The sequence below is a fragment of the Barbus barbus genome, assembly GCF_936440315.1.
Source record: "Barbus barbus genome assembly, chromosome: 19".
Lineage (NCBI taxonomy): Eukaryota > Metazoa > Chordata > Actinopteri > Cypriniformes > Cyprinidae > Barbus > Barbus barbus.
The window spans coordinates 4146095-4166627 of record NC_136747.1 but is presented as its reverse complement, the minus strand read 5'-3'; the positions used below and the strand labels follow the sequence as shown (position 1 = coordinate 4166627).

Genomic DNA, 20533 nt, shown 5'->3' with positions numbered 1-20533 from the left:
TCATCCTGAACATCAGTTTAAAGCCATATTCGAATAGATTATAAATTCATTATAAATACTCAATTCTCAACTTTACCTAACTTCACCAGATGTGTCATAAAAAGGTTCAATAGGGCACACATCCTTTGACCAGTTAGTGAACTCCTGCCTAAACCTTCGACAGAGTTCACACTCGCAGGTGCACGCCATGAAATGGTTAACATGGATGTTCTTTGATCAGTGAGCATCTTAGAAAGATGATCTGTTTTGATCAATGAACTTTTTACCTCACATTCTAACAAAGTTTACGACACCGGATCCCCTCAAAAAGTCATTCGATTGCAAATGAGTCGAGCCCCAGAAACATCTTTAGATGACCTATGATTCCTGCAGTTGTTTGTTTAAAAGGAAAACACGTACGTGTCTAATTTTTAAAGCGAAAAGCTTTAGAATGAATGCTGTACGGTTTCGTTAATTAAGATTCTTAATTTCAACATTTGATTCTTTTAACATTTAAGTGTTGGTCTCTCCACCCGTGTTAGGGCCTGGCAGTAGGCGTGGTCTGATCTCAGCTCCTAACCTCATTCTGAGTTTGACACGGCCGTGTGAAGTTATCTGACGGACGCTGCTTAACATAGTCTGCTCTTTTTTTACTTTTTGTGACAAAAGCTAGCTTTTAAATTGTAATGTTACAAGATTTTGTATCTTATACTCTGATATTTTTTATTTCACACCACGGTAAAATAAGTCAACTCTATTTTCCCTAACTTTGTATCTTTTATAAACTCAAACTTTTTTAAAAGTGCGACAGATTTTGGCATACACTTAACTAACGAGTCTGACGTATTCTGTTATAGATGAAAGAACTTCTTTTTATTTAACTTTGTCAAACTAAGTAGTTTTAAATTGTAATGATAGAAAAACTAGCGTAGCTAATGCTTTTTTGTTTTATTTTCCAACTTTTCCTAAAATTGTTTTAACAACACTAGATCGCCTTGACTTGTAGGGAAAACAGTCATTGCACGTTTTACGTGTATGTTTGATGTTATTTTGTTTTTCTTGATATGTATGTGAAAACACTTTAATAAAAACACCCCTTTATCCCGTTTGGCACAATTTCACCATTTCAAGTTTAAAAGCACATAACAGTTTCAACAGGCCACACAAAAAACACATTGTCATAAATTCTTTAAGTTCACTGGGGTGGATAACCAGATGGCCATTTAGATGTGGGGGTGTACAAACAGGTGTCTGAACAGGTGTCCAGTTATGGGTGGGAGGGAGGGGTGGACGTAGGAATTTTTATGAGGGGCAATAAATTAATTTTTGGAGACAAGGTGCCCTACCATCTCTCTTAAGCCCCTGTATGGTTCTTCAGCGGTTCTTTGGGGTGGTTAAAGTGCTATACAGCACCACTGTCGTACATAAAGAAGCCATTAAGCCTGCCATTAAGTTTTTTAACTGTGTTTGCAGATGGATGGGATTAATGCAGAACATAAATGTACATATATCCTTCCATCGGCCCAGACGAATGGCCCACGCGGCCCACTTCACTTTATTACGAGGCCGGTGGAGTTAATGATAATGAGCGACACCTGCACCACTCACCGGTCTCAAGTCAGAACAGAAATAAACAAACACAAAAGTAAAGCGGCAGCCCCTCACGGACGACTGCCGCACACAAAACACAAAATAAAGTCCAGGCCTGGTCCTCTCTCGTCTTCCACTGTCGTTACTCCTCCTTTTATCCTTCCGGAGCTCCTCCGTGGGACTCGAGACCGGTGAGTGGTGCAGGTGTCGCTCATTATCATTAACTCCACCGGCCTCGTTCCGCTCCCACGGCTCTCGGCCCTGCCCCACTCACTACACTGGCCTTTTCACATTTCTCAGGTTTTAATGCCATTATTCGAATCGTCACAATATAGGCTACATAATGCAGTTTTCAGCAGACATCAGAATCAGAATGAGCTTTATTGGCCAAGTATGTTTACACATACAAGGAATTTGTTGTAGTGACAGAAGCTCCACAGTGCAACAGAAAGACAGTAACAGCACAGGACACAGGAAATAAAAACAAAATAACAAGAAATAGCCAATAACCAATGTACAAACCAGCAACATTGTTGAAGAAACATATTAATTTATATTTTTTTAATCTTACTCAAGACTGAATGGTATCACATTTTCCACAAAAAAATGAAGCAGCGCAAGTTTTCAACATTCATAATCAGACATGTTTCTTGAGCAAATCAGCATCAGAATGATTTCTGAAGATCATGTGACACTGAAGACTGGAGAAATCAGCTTTGATCACAGCAATAATAATATATCGAAGACACCCGTTTTAAATTGTAACATTATATATTTCAATGTACTGTTTACTGTATTTTTCATCATCAAAATAATTTGTATACTCTTTTCCACAATTGGAGCTCAAGTCCTTAAAATGATAGATGTCAAGCTCCTGCAAAATGACAAATACTGTATTCAACATCAACCATATCCTGTTTTATGTTGATGGTTTAGATAATTCAATATCAGACATTGTGAATATTGTTGTCCTACTTGCTAAATATCATATACATTGTTGTAAGTGGAGAGACTCTCGAATTTAAACTACTCCTCACTGAGATTACTTAATAATTGTCGTGCCCCGAAACTATCATCGGATATGTCCAAGTTTCTTGTGTTTTAATTATTTAATTTTTTTGCCTTACATGTATTGTGGATCCCCTAAATGTTTGATGTTGAATGTTATTGTATTTGGTTTTATACTATGCTGTTACCTCTATTTGGTTTTATACTATGCTGTTACCTCTATACCTGATATACCTGGACCTGATAACCAAGATGGCGGCGCGAACACATCGCGAGGCTCAGCGTCTTACCAGATTTAGGAAAATAGTGTTAATTTACCTGGTTATTTCACTCGTGTTCGCGCGATTCAGCTATGCGAACTACAGCTATACTAAACAGTCACTTTTGGACATCAACAAACAGTGTTCCAACATAGTTTTAGATCATCCTTTCGACTTCAGCGAACTCCCGCCGGAGCTACTGAGATCACCGCGGACAAGCGGATCACTCGTACCGGCCGGAAGTGCTCGGCGTCGAGACCGTAAACAAAGACGGGGAAAGCGTGGAGGGCTGCGTGCTAAGCTAAGGCTAAACCCACATCGACCAGCTCTGCCCAGCATCTTCCTTGCCAATGTACGGTCTCTGATGAACAAGATGGACAAACTAAAGATCTGGACCCTCACACAGAAATGGCTTATGGACTGTAATGTTTTGTTCTTCACTGAAACATGGCTCTGCAACGATGTCCCAAACAGCGTGGTGCATAGGGATGGACGCTCTCTCTTCAGGGCTGACAGAGTAGCAGCAACCTCTGGTAAAAACAAGGGTGGTGGAGTATGCATTTATGTAAATAAATCATGGTGTAAAGACTCTGTCATTGTTGATACCTACTGCTCTGCTGATCTGGAGTTCCTGATTATCAAGTGCAGGCCATTCTATCTACCACGTGAGTTCACTTGCATTGTTGCTGCTGCAGTTTATGTACCTCCGGACGCTAATGCTAACGTGGCTATGAAAGAACTTTGTGCTGCTATTAGCAAATTACAAACCCTGCACCCGGATGGAGCCTTTATCGTTGCTGGGGACTTCAATCACTGCACTTTTAGATCTGTTCTCCCTAAATTTCATCAAAATGTCTCATGCACTACAAGTGGACATAAAACATTGGACCACGTTTATACTAATGTGAGTGATGCCTACAAAGTCACACCCCTCCCCCACCTGGGTCAGTCTGATCACCTCTCTTTGTTCCTGCTCCCCAAGTATACCCCAGTCATCAAATGTGTGAAACCTACAATAAGGACTGTTAAAATCTGGCTGGAAGGTGCTGACTCCACTCTTCAACATCAATTCCAGCACACAGACTGGAGTGAGTTTGCTGCCCAGGCCACCACAAACTCTCAGATTAACATTGACATGTATACCAACTCTGTCATGGAGCACATCAACAGCTGTGTGAGCAGAGTGACCACACACAAAAATATAAAAATTTTCCCCAATCAGAAGCCCTGGATGAACAGAGAGGTTCGCCTCCTGCTCAAAGCAAGAGATGCAGCCTTCAGGTCTGGAGACCAGGAGGCTTACAGCTCAGCCAGAGCCAACCTGAAGAAGGGTATCTGCCAGGCCAAACTGACACACAAACAGAAGATTGAAGATCACTTCAATTCTTCAGACCCCCGGCGTATGTGGCAAGGCATACAATCTATCACAGATTACAAACCACCTAACTCTGTGCCTCCCTCCCAGACGAGCTCAATCACTTTTATGCTCGTTTTGATCAAAATAATAAGGAGATCTCACTCAAAGCTGAGCATCAACCCAGTGAACTGCCTCTCACACTCTCCACATCAGATGTCTACTCCACTCTGCGTAAGGTGAATGCACGGAAGGCAGCTGGCCCTGACGGAATACCTGGTCGTGTGCTTAAAGCCTGTGCGGAGCAGCTAGCTGAGGTCTTCACAGACATTTTCAATCTGTCCCTGGCCCAAACAACTGTCCCCACTATCTTCAAAACCTCCACCATCGTACCAGTACCGAAACATTCCACTGCCTCGGTCCCTAATGACTTCCGTCCTGTTGCACTCACCCCCATCATTGCCAAGTGTTTTGAGAAACTGGTTGCATCCCACTTAAAATCCTGTCTCCCTGCTACACTAGACCCATTCCAATTTGCCTATCGCCACAATAGGTCAACAGAGGACGCCATCTCAACAGCACTTCACTCTGCCCTCACCCACCTGGACAGTCAAAACACACATGTGAGAATGCTGTTCATAGACTTCAGTTCTGCATTTAATACAGTAATCCCCTCCAAGCTGATCTCCAAGCTCAGCCAGCTTGGAATCAGCACACCCATCTGCAATTGGATTCTAGATTTTCTGACTAACAGACCTCAGTCCGTTAAGTTAGATAACCTCTCCTCCTCCATCATCACCCTGAACACCGGCGTGCCACAGGGCTGCGTACTGAGCCCTCTCCTGTACTCCCTCTTCACCCATGACTGTGTTCCTGTTTATGGCTCCAACACCATAATTAAATTTGCAGATGACACCACGGTGGTAGGTCTGATCAAGGATGACGATGAATCAGCCTACAGGGATGAGGTGCAGCACCTGGCTGTGTGGTGTGCCACCAATAATCTACAACTAAACACCCAGAAGACAAAGGAGATCATTGTGGACTTCAGGCGGACTAGGAGTCATGCACACACACCCATCTACATCAAAGGAGCTGTAGTGGAGCGTGTGTCGAGTTTCAAGTTCCTTGGCATCCACATCTCTGATGACCTCACCTGGTCCCATAACACCTCCACTCTGGTCAAAAAGGCACAGCAGCGCCTTTACTTCTTAAGGAGCCTTAAGAAAGTTCACCTGAATCCCAGGATCCTTGTGGAATTCTACCGCTGTACCATTGAGAGCATACTCACGAACTGCATCTCAGTATGGTACAGCAATTGCTCCGCATCTGACCGCAAAGCACTCCAGCGGGTGGTGAAAACTGCTCAACGGATCACCGGCACCCAGTTAACTTCCATTGAGAACATTTATCATAAGCGCTGTCTGGGCAGGGCAAGAAACATCATCAAGGATGCCTCTCACCCTAACCATGGACTCTTCACCCTCCTTCCATCCGGCAGGCGTTACAGGTGCCTACGCTCTCGCACTAGTAGGCTCAGGAAGAGCTTCTTCCCCAAAGCTGTGACACTTCTGAACGCCACACCACTAATCTAACCTGCACCTGCTTATTACTGCACTGGTCACAGTACTTTACACACATGCATTTGCACTACTCATATTTTGCACAGACTGCACATTGTTAAAGTTATTACACTATAAACTGTATAAAGTTGTTACTATACAAAGCACAGTAAACTATTTCTATAAAATATTGCACTACTGCTATTTTGCATAGAATACATTGTTCTATCAATATTTTGCACACTCATCCAGCTGTATTTATTTATTACCACTGTTCTCACGTCTCTGCTGTTCATAATGTGTATATATAATCCTACATTGCTCTGTTCATAATGTACATACAATCCCTACATTGCATTCCTATTTATATTCTGTACATACTCTGCTCAATACTGTATATAGCAATTCCACTGTACATTCTGTAAATCATATCTTCATTTACTCTGCACTTATATGTATATAAAACACTATATTCTTGCACTTCTGGTTAGATGCTAACTGCATTTCATTAGCTCTGTACTTGTACTCTGCATAAATGACAATAAAGTTGAATCTAATCTAATCTAATCTATGAGTTATTGTATTCTATTTTGTTTAATTAAAAAAAAGAAAGATTTTAACTTTCCTTCCGGAAAAAAATAAAATAATATGTAATACATATTTCTACATTATTCGTGCCATCGACCTTATTTGAATGTCGTGGGAGGGAAAATAGGGAAAACCTTGCATTGTTTCATTTTATGTCATTTTTATGTTATGTGAACAATTTATATACTTTTGTTTTACTGTAAACCAATAGGGGGACATTTCCTTGGTCCGCTCACATCAGGTAAAAATGAATTTCTGCTGATTGTTACCTGTGACAGGTGTTGCATTCTCTTAATTTGTACTTTTTTTTTTTTTTTTTATCTAGGTCAGAGGATGGAATCTCCTGGATCAAGGTTATTAATAAAAGGCAAGTCATTATTAAATGTACAAAATGCATGTTTTAAAGCATCTTAATGTTAATACAGTATTTTATTTTGTAAAGGGAAGTAAGATGCTTTTTAAGCTATTTATTTAAGCTGCAGCAGTAAATTGTAAAAGAGGCATGGTCTCATATCTAGTCCTCAGGCCCCTCCCAGAATGTTTTAGATGTCTCACTAATGAAAACACCTGGTTCAGCTGGAGCATTTTGGGAGGGGGCCTGAGAAACTGCAGGGTTATGAAAAATGAAGGCCGTGTTTCATAGAAGTTGTTGATATACTGTTTTTTTTTTTCTTTTCTCAAACTGCTTTCCCATTGCTTCTTCTGAAATGACTGGAATAGTGTCTGGAGGTCTGGGCCGATTCTTCAAAGTGAAGATGCCAGATGTGTGATCATGGTCATTTACAGTTTAAGATTTATTTATTTGTATTTTATTTATTTATTGACAAAAGCAAGTTTTTCATTCAACATGGAAACCACATTCCCATGACATTTATTTGTAACCTTTCCATGTTTTGTGCAAATTTTCCTGACGCTCTTATAGGTTGGCTGTTTTTCTGTTGGAGGAGCATCAGTTGAGGCATATATTAGGATGCTGGGCTGTACTCGAACCAGTGAGCCGGCTTCTCAGATCAACTGGGCAGCAGGAGATCAAAAGATCAGCATGAACAAAAAAACGAATAACTACTATTAAATAACCCATCCAGGTAAAAGAAAAGAAATCAACAAGAAAAGCTTCCCTCACTAACCAAAAACAGGAATAAACAGGAGTACAAAATAAAAACGGCACCCTCTCCCTACGGCTTCCAATCTAACAATAAACTAAAATTACAATCCCTTTTAATACCTTTAACAAAGTAAATTAAAGTGGCCACTTGTAGCTTCAGCACACACTGCTGGTCAACAGGAATCAAAAAATGAATACAACTTACACTCAGAAGTAACCATTCAACAGATAACCATTTTGCACCACTACACTCAGAAGTTATCATTCAACAGATACCCTCAGAAGAAACACCCAACAAGTCTGGAGCAGGGGAGAAGTGAGCCTCTCCAAACAGCGTTCACTATGAGGTGCCACGTAGGATTTAAATCAAACTTCGCTTATCAATACATACATAACACACGTGTATATACACCTATAAATTACTCGCATATACATGTATACTATTGGATGTTCAAAATACATATATGAAATACACGTGCACACTTATGCCTGCCTCACACTACAGGATTTTTAAAATCCTAACCGATTATGAAATCTGGTTGCAGATTATCTTCCCTCAAATCTTAAACATGCATACACTACAAGATTTGAAAATCGAGGCGCATCACACACTACAAGATGTTGCTAAGATTATCTTGCCAGAGGGAGCGCCTCACGTGATCTAGAGGAGACGCGGAAAAGCGGATGTAAACAAAATGGATACTGTAGCGCGACAACTCGCTGTATCAATACTCATTGTTTGTAGTGAGAGAAAACTAAAGTGGAAGAGCAAACGATTGTGGATGAGAAAATGGTTGGGCAGTTCTTCAGCGAGAAGGTAAGAATTTAACTACCAGTATTACTATCTTTTAAAGGTGGCGTGTTTGAATTTGTGCCGTTATGGCGCTAATGGCTGGCTAGTTCAAAAGCGATATTGTCACCTGTTGCACTGTAGAACTGTGCTGTAAAATGAAAATAAATGTAGTTATTATGAAGAAAAGTGTCTACATATTCTAACATAGAGACAGGATATGTGACTGTTGAGCAACAAGTCTGATTAGAAGTGTGTAAGTTAGCTGTAACAGTGGTGGCCAATATTCACTGAATGTAACGTTTAAACCTGGTTCTATATATCTATCTATCTATCTATCTATCTATCTATCTATCTATCTATCTATCTATCTATCTATCTATCTATCTATCTATCTATCTATCTATCTATCTATCTATCTATCTATCATCTGCATTATACATTACTTATGATTATTAGTATTGTTATTATTACTAGTGGGACTCAAAATGTCTTTGTAAAGGGTATGTTTTTAAATATGGCCAAGGGTAAGCTTATTTAAAATATGATTTTTGTTTTCATGTATAACATTAGTTGGAGGACAGGTCAGGCTTCAGGGAGCTGCTGCGGATGACCTCGGATGAGTTTGAAAACCCTGCTAGGGAGAGTAGAGCCACTGATCACCAGACAGGACACCAAGATGAGGCGGGCAATTACAGCCAGGGAGAGGCTCTCCTTGACCCTTATATTCTTGGCAACAGGTTTGTATATATAACAAATGTACAGGTTTGTCTCTTATGTTTTCATTTTACAGTAATGTTTACTTTCTTCTGTTGAAGGTGAAACCTACAAATCACTGAGTTTTCAGTACAGAATTGGGGCTACTACTGTATCTGATATAGTAAAACACACGTGTGCAGCCCTACATCAAGTCATGAAAGATGATTTTCTAAAGGTTAAAAATCCTTAATAGTTTTATCATTAGTATCACAACAGCAAAAATTCTGACATACAGTATGTACAAATATGAAGATAAGCAGCAGAGTTCATAATGACAAACAACATTTTATAAGTATGCTTGACTGGGGAGAATTGATTGTACAATTTAGTTCATGCTGAAATGGGTGGGCTAAGTAGGTTTATAGATCTATTTACAATTTATTATTGTAAATAAATCTATTGTAATGCTTTTATATTTTCAGACACCAAAATCAGAGGAGGAATGGCAAGCAATTGCCAGGAACTTTGTGAAGAAATGGCAGTTTCCACATTGTCTGGGTGCCCTTGATGGCAAACACATATATATCCAGCCCCCAGCCTACAGCGGGAGTATGTGGTACAATTACAAAGGCAGATTTTCAGTCCTCATGATGGCAGCTGTAGATGCCAATTATAAATTAATTTACATTAGTTTGGCACTCAGGGCAGGGTCTCGGATGCTGGCCTTTTAGCCCATTCTGATCTAAAGAAAGCTCTGGACCAGGGTCTCCTGAATGTTCCTCCACCAGAAAAGCTTCCCGGTTCTGAAATTGTGCTACCCTATATGTTTGTGGGGGATGAGGCATATCCTCTGAGAACGGACCTTATGAAACCTTACCCCTTCAGGCAGCTGGACCACAACCAGAGGGTCTACAACTACCGGCTCTCACGGGCGCGCAGAGTTGTAGAAAATGCATTTGGCATTCTCGCCAATAGGTTTAGAGTGTTCCGTTCCATAATCCTGCTTTACCCAGAGAGTGCCACCAAGATCACCCTAGCGTCAGCATGCCTCCACAACTTCCTCTGTGATCGCCGTTCAGAGGCCTACATGACACCAGCACTGGCAGACTGGGAGGATGTAGACCACAGTGTCAACGAGGGAGCATGGAGGAGAGATGGTCTGGGGGCCATGCAATGTGTGCCAGCTGAAAGGTCACGGAACCCTACTCTGGCTGCTAAGCAGCAACGTGACCTTTTGAAAGATTACTTTGTGTCACCTGCTGGCCAGATGCCATGGCAAGAAAAGTACATTTAGAAAATTGACAAAAAGAAGTGTTTGCTAGTTGTAGTTTAGTGATGTATGTAATGTACATAGTTATCATATTACGTAATTTATTTATTTTTTTCCTTTGTTGATTTGTTGTGATTTAAAATGCTTTACTATTTGATTCTGCTGTACTGTATTTTGATGATTTTTTCATGTTTACAAGTTTTAAATAAAAAAATAAAGACAGCATTCATGATCACATTTCAGTTGTTTATTCAAGTATTTCCAACATAAAGGATTAAAGTGCCAACTTAATATTTTAAAATATTCATTTATACAAAACTTTCATTTTGAACAACACATACAACCGTTTTAACGGCAACTTAAAATTACATTACTCTTGTAATGTATACATATGGCAAAGTAACCAATCAACAAATTAGAAATGTGTATTTGAAAATGTGTGCATGTGTATAACGTACAGCATTTTTTTTTTTTAAATATTCAACTACTCTTCCTATTCTTCTAGCATCCTCAAAAAGTTCTGAGGCTGAACAGGGCCCTGAGGGAGCATGTGCTGATGGTAGTGTTGAGGTGTCTGTGTGTATAGAGGGGTTGAGGTGGGCATTTGTGTAGGTGTTAGAGATGAATATATGGGCGGTGGCATGTGTGAGGATGATGAGGAACTAGATTGGTCAGCCTCCTGGGCCTCAAACAAAGCATTCATTATTTTTCTTTTTACCCTGGTCTGTATGCTTGTATTTTTTATTAACCTGAGCTCCACAGCAACCTGGTTTCCAAAGGAGCTGCATGCATCTGGGGGGGCCAGAACTGAAGCAGACACCTGCTGTAACAGTTTCAGTTTTTGTTGCTCAACAGTGTCTGTGTCAACTTTTCGGCGTTTAAGTGCAGGCCTGGGAGTGGGAAAAAGGGAGTTGTGGTCTTCATCCTCTTGCTGGGTAGAGGGATGTGGTCCTATGGTTGAGATAAAATATTAAATTATAATAACATTAGAAGAACTTCAATCAAAGTATGTTTTTGCATACAGCCAAAGTATTTTCAAACTTTTCATTATATTTTTTTTTCGTTGTGCTTGATTCTTAATACTATGTTGTTACCTGCATGATTTACAACTGTTTTTTTTTTTTGTTTTTATATTTTTTAATAGATAAGAGCCTTGTTTGTTAAACTGCTCAGTTTTCTTCAGAAACATCCTCTCAGGTCTTACACATTCCCTGATACTCAAGAAAGAACCACAATGAAGGTAATGACACACAGCATTAAGAAGGTTTTCAAAAAACATGTGAATCAAATGAATTACAGGACGATGGTGTCAATGTGTGTGTAATTTGAGGATGTTTTATATTGATGAGTTGCTACCTTATCCAAAAATCATCTATTTAACTTATTAAAAAAAATAAAAATCTCTAAACCCATCCTGTGCAGTACAAACAGACTAGAAATATTATGATCAAACACGGTGTAGTATTTAATCAGAATCATTATTCTAATTTTAGCTTTTAGGGAATCACTCTTAAGATTCGATATTTATATGATTAATTGAGATTAATCAGAATGTCCAACTTATACCTTGTTAAGACGTTTTGTGAACTGAGTCCTTAATGTTGTGGCTCTCATTTTAATGTCTTCCACTGAAAGTATACAATACATACATTGACACTCAGAGTCTCCTCTCTACATTCGGCTTAATTAATATTATTAAAATATAAATAGGCTTTAATAAACTTTCAATGTCCCTTTAAGTATTTTTCTCAATGTACAAACAATTATAGAGCTCATAAAGATGTAATGTTTTAACCCTTATGTTCTGTTGAGAGAGTGGACTGCATGTGTATGTGAGAGACAGAGACTGAGGATATCGTCTTTATGTGAGTGTGTGTGAGAGAGAGGGGAATTGTGTGTGTGTGTGAGTGAGTGAGTGTTTGAGAAGGAGGGGGAGGGGTGGTTTGTGGTCATTTGATACTGATAAACTGCTACGTTATCTTTTGACAGACATGTAGCAGATGGTCACTGACACTTCAACTGTTTGTTTACATTTGCAAGCCTAGCGCACTAGCAGCTTTCTATACTCACCTGGTACATTTAAAACCGACGCGATTTCTTCCCAGCTCTTCTCTTTATCACTACGGTTGTGATACAGCTTTGATGACACATTAAATAGACAATCATGTTGTTGCCACAGCTCAACAAGTTGCTCCTCCATCTCTGCATTCCAACGGGTACGTACAGGTTTCGCGGTCGCCATTTCAAATGGTCCGTCACTTCCGTCTCCTTGTAGACTTCTTTCTTATTGGCTATTGTAAATGTACTGACGTAATCATAGCCGTCATCATCCCGAATTAAAATCCTTAATATCAAACATGATTTTGTGCGAGCAGATCGGGAGGTGCAAAATTCGATCTTTGAACACTCACATTACGAGATAATCTGTGCCGAACATCGGGACCGAGCGAGTTGCTCCACAAGATTTATGCTCCGATTTTCGGGAGAGGAAAATCGGGGCTAAATCGGGCTAAAAATCCTGTAGTGTGAGCCAGGCATAATATGAAAACCATACCAATACATATTATGTTAGTAATGAATGCATACACTTGTGAAAAACTTGCATATACATATAAACTTCCATGCATATACACCTATAAACACTCGCACATACATATACACGCTGCACTCAGACACACCTATACATACTCGCACATACACTCGCTGCACGCAGACACACCTATAAACACTCGCACATACATATAAAATTGATGTGCACGCACACACCCATAAAACACTCGCGCATACATACAAAATAAAACGGATGCATGCTTTAGTTGTGTATATATGTATATGCGAGTGATTTCATATATGGATGTGCATGAACTTTTCAGTGTAAACGGAAGGCATTTCAGTGTAAAAGGAAGCAGCGGTACTTCCGGCGGGAAAATTCCTCCCCCAGGAAAAAAATAAAAATACAGGAGTATATTGTATATAGTCTGGTGCCTTTTAATTAACGTAGTGTCTATTTGGGTGGGAGACATGACATGCAATTCTAACCGTCCATGATGTCATAACCTAATAAAAATGGGTATTTGTTAAAAATACATATCTTCATGTTGTTCCTCTGACAAGATATTATTACAGCATACCATAGCTGTAGTTGGTGTATAAAGACCTCTACTTCAAATTTTTATCTAAACATCAAAATTGTCATGTGGTGTGACTGTCCGGCATATGTGTGACCTTACTAATATGACAACATATATCAGCAAAGTATAAATAATTGATAGATTTACAGTTTAAGTAACAGAATTAGGCTATTTCAACAGACACAGAAAGTGTTGATGTCTGTGTATGATTTTAAAGCAAGTTCTGGCCAAACACATTTTGTCCGTAAAATGGGCGTCATATGGTGTGACACTGCAATTTATATTTTGAACGGGCAATAATTTGGACATCATTATGATGAAGAGGTCCACACTCAACCAGGTTGTTGCAGTGTCATCTCTGGTTTGCAAGGTCAAGAGGTGAGTTCTGGCTTCTTAATTTTTAATTAAAAAGCTCTGTATCTGATATGCTCACTAGTGGTCAATGTTTTGTGTCTTATGGTGTGACATTATTTACATAAAAATGAAACACTTTTATACGAATTTTACTTATTAATTTTTAAAAATCATTCCTGCCACGTAGCAATTTACATGCTAAGTATAAGATAGCTGTTTTTAGTTAACCAAGAGATTAGCTTAACTGAACAAAACGTCATATGGTGTGACACCGTATCATATGGTGTGACTGTTTTTCTAAGTCACACCATATGATATATTTGTCACACAATATTACATACACCTTTTTTAATGATAAATAAATAACTATTCAAAACATATTAGATTAATTTAATAGTGAACATTAAATTACCTATACAATTAATGTATTTCTTTTCAATTTTATACTTAATTTAACCATGTTTCACCATATTTGCAATGCTTTGCCTATTAAAAGATGCAATGTTTTGAGTGTGGGCTCACATCAAGCCAGTTACAGAGGACTTTAAGGCCAAGAGTGATCATGAAATTGATACACTCCACATCCTAAGTGATGGTCCTGCAACCCAGTATCGTAATCGTGCAAACTGCTTTCTTCTTAGCAGCATTCCATACGCTTGGGGTTTCAAAATGGTTACCTGGAACTTTTCTGAGAGGTCACATGGCAAGGGGGCTCCTGATGGAGTAGGCGGAGCTATCAAACGTATTGCTGACAAATATGTCCATGGAGGTGGAGATCTTCAAACACCTAAAGATTTGTTCAACTATCTTTGCCAAAACACAGAAAGAGTGACCATTGAATGGGTTGAAGAAGATAAATGGATAGCTTGCTTCCTTCAACAGTGTGCCCAGTGGTTGGAATTAGTAACACACACCAAGTGCTCTCCTTTTCACCTGGGGAAATACTATATAGACGCCTGAGTTGCTTTTGCAAGTACCCAGAGAAGTGTCTTTGTTATCAGCCGAAGAAACTTCGCATTGACGTCTCTGCTTCTAAAGCTGGCAGTGCCAATGTGGAACAGCAAAGTGCTCTTCTCCAAGATGTTACCTGTGTGAAACCAAAAGAAGCAAACCACCCAGCTGAAGCAGAATGCACTGATTCTGATGATGACACCAGCTACACTGTTGGAAAGTTTGTCATTGTCAACTACGATGATAGGCCATATGTGGGCCAGATCATGAAGATATGTCACAACGAGGCTGAGATTAATTGCATGAAGAAAGCTGGTGACAAGAATAACTTCATCTGGCCAAATAAACCAGACTGCATATTTTACAGCTGTGATCAAATAGTTTGCACAATATCTGTGCCAGAACCTCTTCACAGGTCTACCAAGCTTTCTAAGATTAACTGGCTGAAGTTTAATATGGTCTGAAATGTTATCGGCTTTCGGCTTTTCAGCTTCAACTGATGTTTAAAGAACCCATGTGAAATACACATTTTTGTTTTTGTTTAAAGATTCATTGGATAATTCATATGCAAATTATACATTGTATGTTTTTTACTGTATCTGGTTTTACTAATATCTATGAATTTTCAATCTAAAACATTCAACTAATTGTAAATTGATTTGTTTTTTACTGTTTAACAATTAGAATTGTTGTTACAACACACACTCTCCTCTAATTTGAAATTGTTCATGCTGAATGTTCTTGAAGTGAGATGGTGTTTGATTTACTCATATTTCTGAGTTTCTTATCATTTTAAAAGTTTTAAGACAATGTTAGCTTGTTTTTTGATATTTTTAAATTATTAATGTTAACTTAATTGAATGTTGAATGCAAATAAAATACATTTTTTTTGCATTGACAAATTGTGGAGTGGTGCAGTTCATCATATAGCGTGACACTATATAATTTGGTGTGACATTCAGAATTGTGCCAGTAAAAATACTTTCTTAATTATAAATCATAAAAAACTCAACGGAACACAAGAGAAATAGTATCAGCAAGAGTCACAAGAATTTTCATAGATTTATAACCAGGTTTAACATAATTAATCTAAAATATCTGGAAAGGCTGAGGAGAGATGACTTACTTTGCATGATAATTTAGAAAAACAATACAAAATCTAATGAATCTGCACAAAAGAAATGTTAAATCTTAAGATAGTAATGATAACGATTCAAGTTGAAGTTAGTTACTTAGGGAGAGTATATCCCATTTTCATTTTATATAGAATAACTTTTGTCACACCATATGACAATTTTAGGCACGAATGCAACAAATTGGTGAATAAATCCAATTTCAAATACAAAATCTAAAAGACCACATATATTTTGGGAAATGCAAGAGTCAGTACAACACAACTCAATATTTTTTATGCCTAATATTTGAAGTAAAAAATAAAAACTTTTTTCAGGCTTATATGTCTCCCACCCATTTACACAAAGTTGTAATGGGCATGGCTTGTTGGCATGGGTTATTTACCTCTGCCCATTAATGTCAAAACATGGCTATACGCATTTTCAGTGGCGTAAGAGGTAAAGCGTGTACCACAGTGTTTTTGACGCGAGAGACCCGAGTTCGCGTCCGCATTTGGCTGAAAACGTTCATCTCCTTTTTCACATCTCTTATTACAATAAAATAATCGAAAAGTTTAAATAAAGTATCGGGTAGGATTAGGTGTATCTGAGATGCTTTACTTTGAGACTGAGGCTACATTTATTATTTACATAATTGTGTGCGTTTGTTTGTTTTTTAAAAACACTGTTTTGATGCATTAAGCCACAGTGTTTTAAAATGTGCCTGCATCAGTCGTGAATCGGGGAAGTCGTGGCCTAATGGTTAGAGAGTCGGACTTGTAATCCGAAGGTTGCGGGTTCAAGTCTCGGGCCGGCAGGGATTGTAGGTGGGGGGAGTGAATGTCCAGCGCTCTCTCCACCCTCAATACCACGACTGAGGTGCCCTTGAGCAAGGCACCGAACCCCCAACTGCTCCCCGGCGCTGCAGCATAAAATGGCTGCCCACTGCTCCGGGTGTGTGTTCACGGTGTGTGTGTGTTCACTGCTGTGTGTGTGCACGTTGGATGGGTTAAATGCAGAGCACGAATTCTGAGTATGGGTCACCATACTTGGCTGAATGTCACTTCACTTCACTTCACTTTGCATCTGGAGATTTGCCTACAAGGCAAACTGACTGAATATATTTAGCCAATACTTCTAATATTTCCCTTACTGTACGTAAAGTACACAAGAAGTTTACATGAACAATTGGACTGAGGCTACATTTATTATTTAAATAATTGTCTACAAGGGATGTACTGACAAAAAAAAACTCACTGTAAATCACTATATAGGTAATATAAGCTTTACAGTTTGACAATGTGTTATTTTAAAAGTAATTTTAATAAAAAATACATCGGACGTTTTAACCCAGTTGGTGGAATTGTCAGATTTTAAATGTTTTTTCATGTCAATATGCAACCACTATTTTTTTTTTCCCAAAACCGCCAAATTCAAACACATTATTAATAAATCATACTATACGCTACATAGTTTGATTTTATTAATAATGTGTTTACTGAGTTTGGCATTTTAAAAACACTGTTTTAACGCATTAAGCCAGGTATTCCTTATGGGAGGAAAACGCTTTACGTGTAATTAAACGCGTTACATTCTTATTCTGGACTCATCTGCTTGTCTATACATCATATGCTTTATTAATAATGTTTTTATTGAGTTTGTTCTTTTAAAAACACTATTTTAATGCATTAAGCCACCTTAAGCATGTTCAAATGTCCCGCCGGAAGTACCGCTGCTTCCTTTTACACTGAAATGCCTTCCTTTTACACTGAAAAGTTAATGCACATCCACATATGAAAGCACTCGCATATACACAACTAAAGCATGCATCCGTTTTATTTTGTTTGTATGTGCGAGTGTTTATAGGTGTGTCTGCGTGCAGCGAGTTTGTATGTATGTGCGAGTATGTATAGGTGTGTCTGAGTGCAGCGTATATATGCATGTGCGAGTGTTTATAGGTGTATATGCATGTAAGTTTATATGTATATGCAAGTTATTCACAAGTGTATATGCATTCATTACTAACATAATATGTATTGGTATGGATTTCATATTAGTGTGCACGTGTATTTCATATATGTATTTTGAACATCCAATAGTATACATGTACTGTATATGCGAGTAATTTATAGGTGTATATGCACGTGTGTTATGTATGTATTGATAAGCGTAGTTTGATTTAAATACTAAGTGGCGCCTCATAGGCTGCATCCGAAACCACCTACTTCTCTACTATATAGTAGGGGAAATGAAGTGGGCGAGTGAATAAGTCCGAATCCTTCGGATTCATAAAAGAGTAGGCAGGAATTACCTGGGTGACATACTAATTCTCGCGAGATTCGGACGTGCGTCTACTTAAAGTGCGTCCGAATATGCCTACTTCTCTACTATATAGTAGGGAAAAGCAGTAGGTGAACGAATAAGTATGTCCGAAAACTCAATATTCATAGAAGAGTAGTCGAGAAGTTCCCGGATGTCCTACTGCTTCTGCCCAGATTCTTGAGTGTTCATCCGATCAAGTATAGGTCTCTGCAGCAAAGTAATGGGAGTTACCAGATCGGGGCGTTTTTAGACCATGTGTCCTGATTGGCTGACGTCATAGTGATGGTAGGTTTAGGGGTGGGGTTAGGTAAAGGCAATCATTTTGTTTGTATGATTGAGAAACTCCCAGCAGTTTGAAAACACCCACAAATTCAGAAACGCCCTCTTTTACTCTGCAGAGACCTCAATCTCCATCCGATGCACACTTTTCTATCCCAGAAGCCCCCGCGAGAGGATACGTCATCATCACGTGACGGAGATCAGCGATGCAGGTGTTTACAAATGTGAGTATTATCGATCAAAAACACGGTTACATGTGTTAAAATCGCATTTCTTGAGCTACTGTATAGTAAATCGTTGATTTGCTGAAGGTGTAGATGCTAGACAGTGACGTTACAGTATATTTGTATAGTGAACAGCTCCAGTAAACACGCACGTCTCCAAAGTGCATTTACATAAACCTTATACATCTTAAAGACCATTAAATGTCTATTTAATAAGAGACAGGAACATATTCTAGAAGGATATTCAAAGGCTCTCAGTGAGCTGAAAACCTTTCAGTTACTGAAATGAATAACAAATGATTTTAAATCTTAAGGTTTCGTTTATTTTAATTATTGTAATTTCAAACGAAGCTGTTACAGCGCTTTTCTGATTCTTCATTTCTGTGCATTTGATGCAGAGCTTTTGTGCTGGAGCAGGTGACAGCGGGATTTGTGGGAAAAAAAAAGGAAAACAAAAATATAAAGTAAATCATTTTGTTACTTCTAATACAGAAATCAAATGACATTGTGCTGTTAAAATGACTGCTTGTGTATTATGTTTGTGCTTCTTTGTATGATCTGAAATGTCTGCAGACTGGTGTGAGCAGTGAGGATAGAGAAGTCCACAGCAACATCCTGGAAATGATCCAGTGCCATGAATGAGACACTCCATCACTCCACCTGCCCTTACTGCCTCATCTGGACCGGATGCTGCTGTGGTCTCTTCATCCTCAGTGACCCCAGAGCCAGCGAGAGCATCTAGAGAAAGACCAAAAGAAATTGAGGATGTGATTTTATTCAAGTTTGTCCTGCTGGTTTCTGTTCATACAACATCAGTCAATGGATCACGAGTTTCAGAAGCTTCAAAAGCATCGTCAAATAATTTCACGAAGAATCTGAAAGTTAGGCTCCATTGACTGATATTGTATGAACAGAAACCAGCAGGACAAACACATACACGTACACACACACACACACACACACAGAGGGATTGAACAATGTGGATGTGTGTAAATAACGACTGAATGTATATGTTTGGGTGAACTAACCCTTTAAAGCCCCAAATAGAAATTGTATGAAATATATGTAAGCATTTATATTATAGAAGTACCTTGAAGAAATAAACAAGCAGCTTTGTTGAGCGTTTGTGCCCAAGGCACAAAAAAAGCATTTACATTTTTTTTGTTTTTACATTTAATGTTTTGTAAATTTACAATTATGCATTTGGCAGCTAAATTTGCCCACATGCATTCTCCTGCTCTTGCTTCAAGATTGTGTGTGGTACGGGGGTGTCATCATGGTCTTCCTCATCCTCTCTGTGCACTCAGGCAACGATAGCCTCGATGTCCCTTTCTCATCCATGATCAGATTCAGTCTGACTGCATGACTGCAGCAGTGAGGGACGTGATGGACGGCAGAGACAGGTGAAGCTGGACACGGTGGTCTTCATCAGAATAAAGCTGCAGAACTGGCTCAGCTGTGTTGAGATGCAGTAGGATGTGGGTTCACTGCCTGCAAATACATGATTTTTAGAACAATTTTGTTTGAATAAAGCTTTTTCATGTGTTGTTGACTGGTTTATTTATTGTCATGGTTACTTTTATTTACATTTTACTCATTTGTTCATGTTTCCTGTTGTCAGTAAATAAAATATAACTGTTTCATTAACATATGCATTAATTCATTACTTGACTGAAAATTGAGATGTATTCACCTTGGCTGCATTTGTCTAGTGTACAGTCATGCATAGCTATGGCATATGAAAAAGAAAATTACATTTTGCTTGTTTCACTAAAAAGTATAATTAATTATTGGTCAGCATTTATCATTATTATTCACAAGCTCAGGGAAAGATGGTAGTACCTTTAACAATGAACAATCATAATGACACAAAAAAAAGAGAAAGAAAACAACTACAATTGGTGTACATCATAGTATGAGATTATATACACAGGGACAAAAAGATTAAATATGTT

General features: G+C 38.7%; 1 long non-coding RNA gene across 1 annotated transcript; it reads left to right on the top strand.

The window, feature by feature from the left end:
• The first annotated feature begins 18515 nt into the window (after window positions 1–18515).
• Window positions 18516–20223, top strand: LOC306885344. The gene is made up of 3 exons (XR_013785523.1): window positions 18516–18578; window positions 18977–19042; window positions 19152–20223. It is a non-coding gene; the product is annotated as an uncharacterized lncRNA (long non-coding RNA).
• The last annotated feature ends 310 nt before the right edge of the window (window positions 20224–20533 follow it).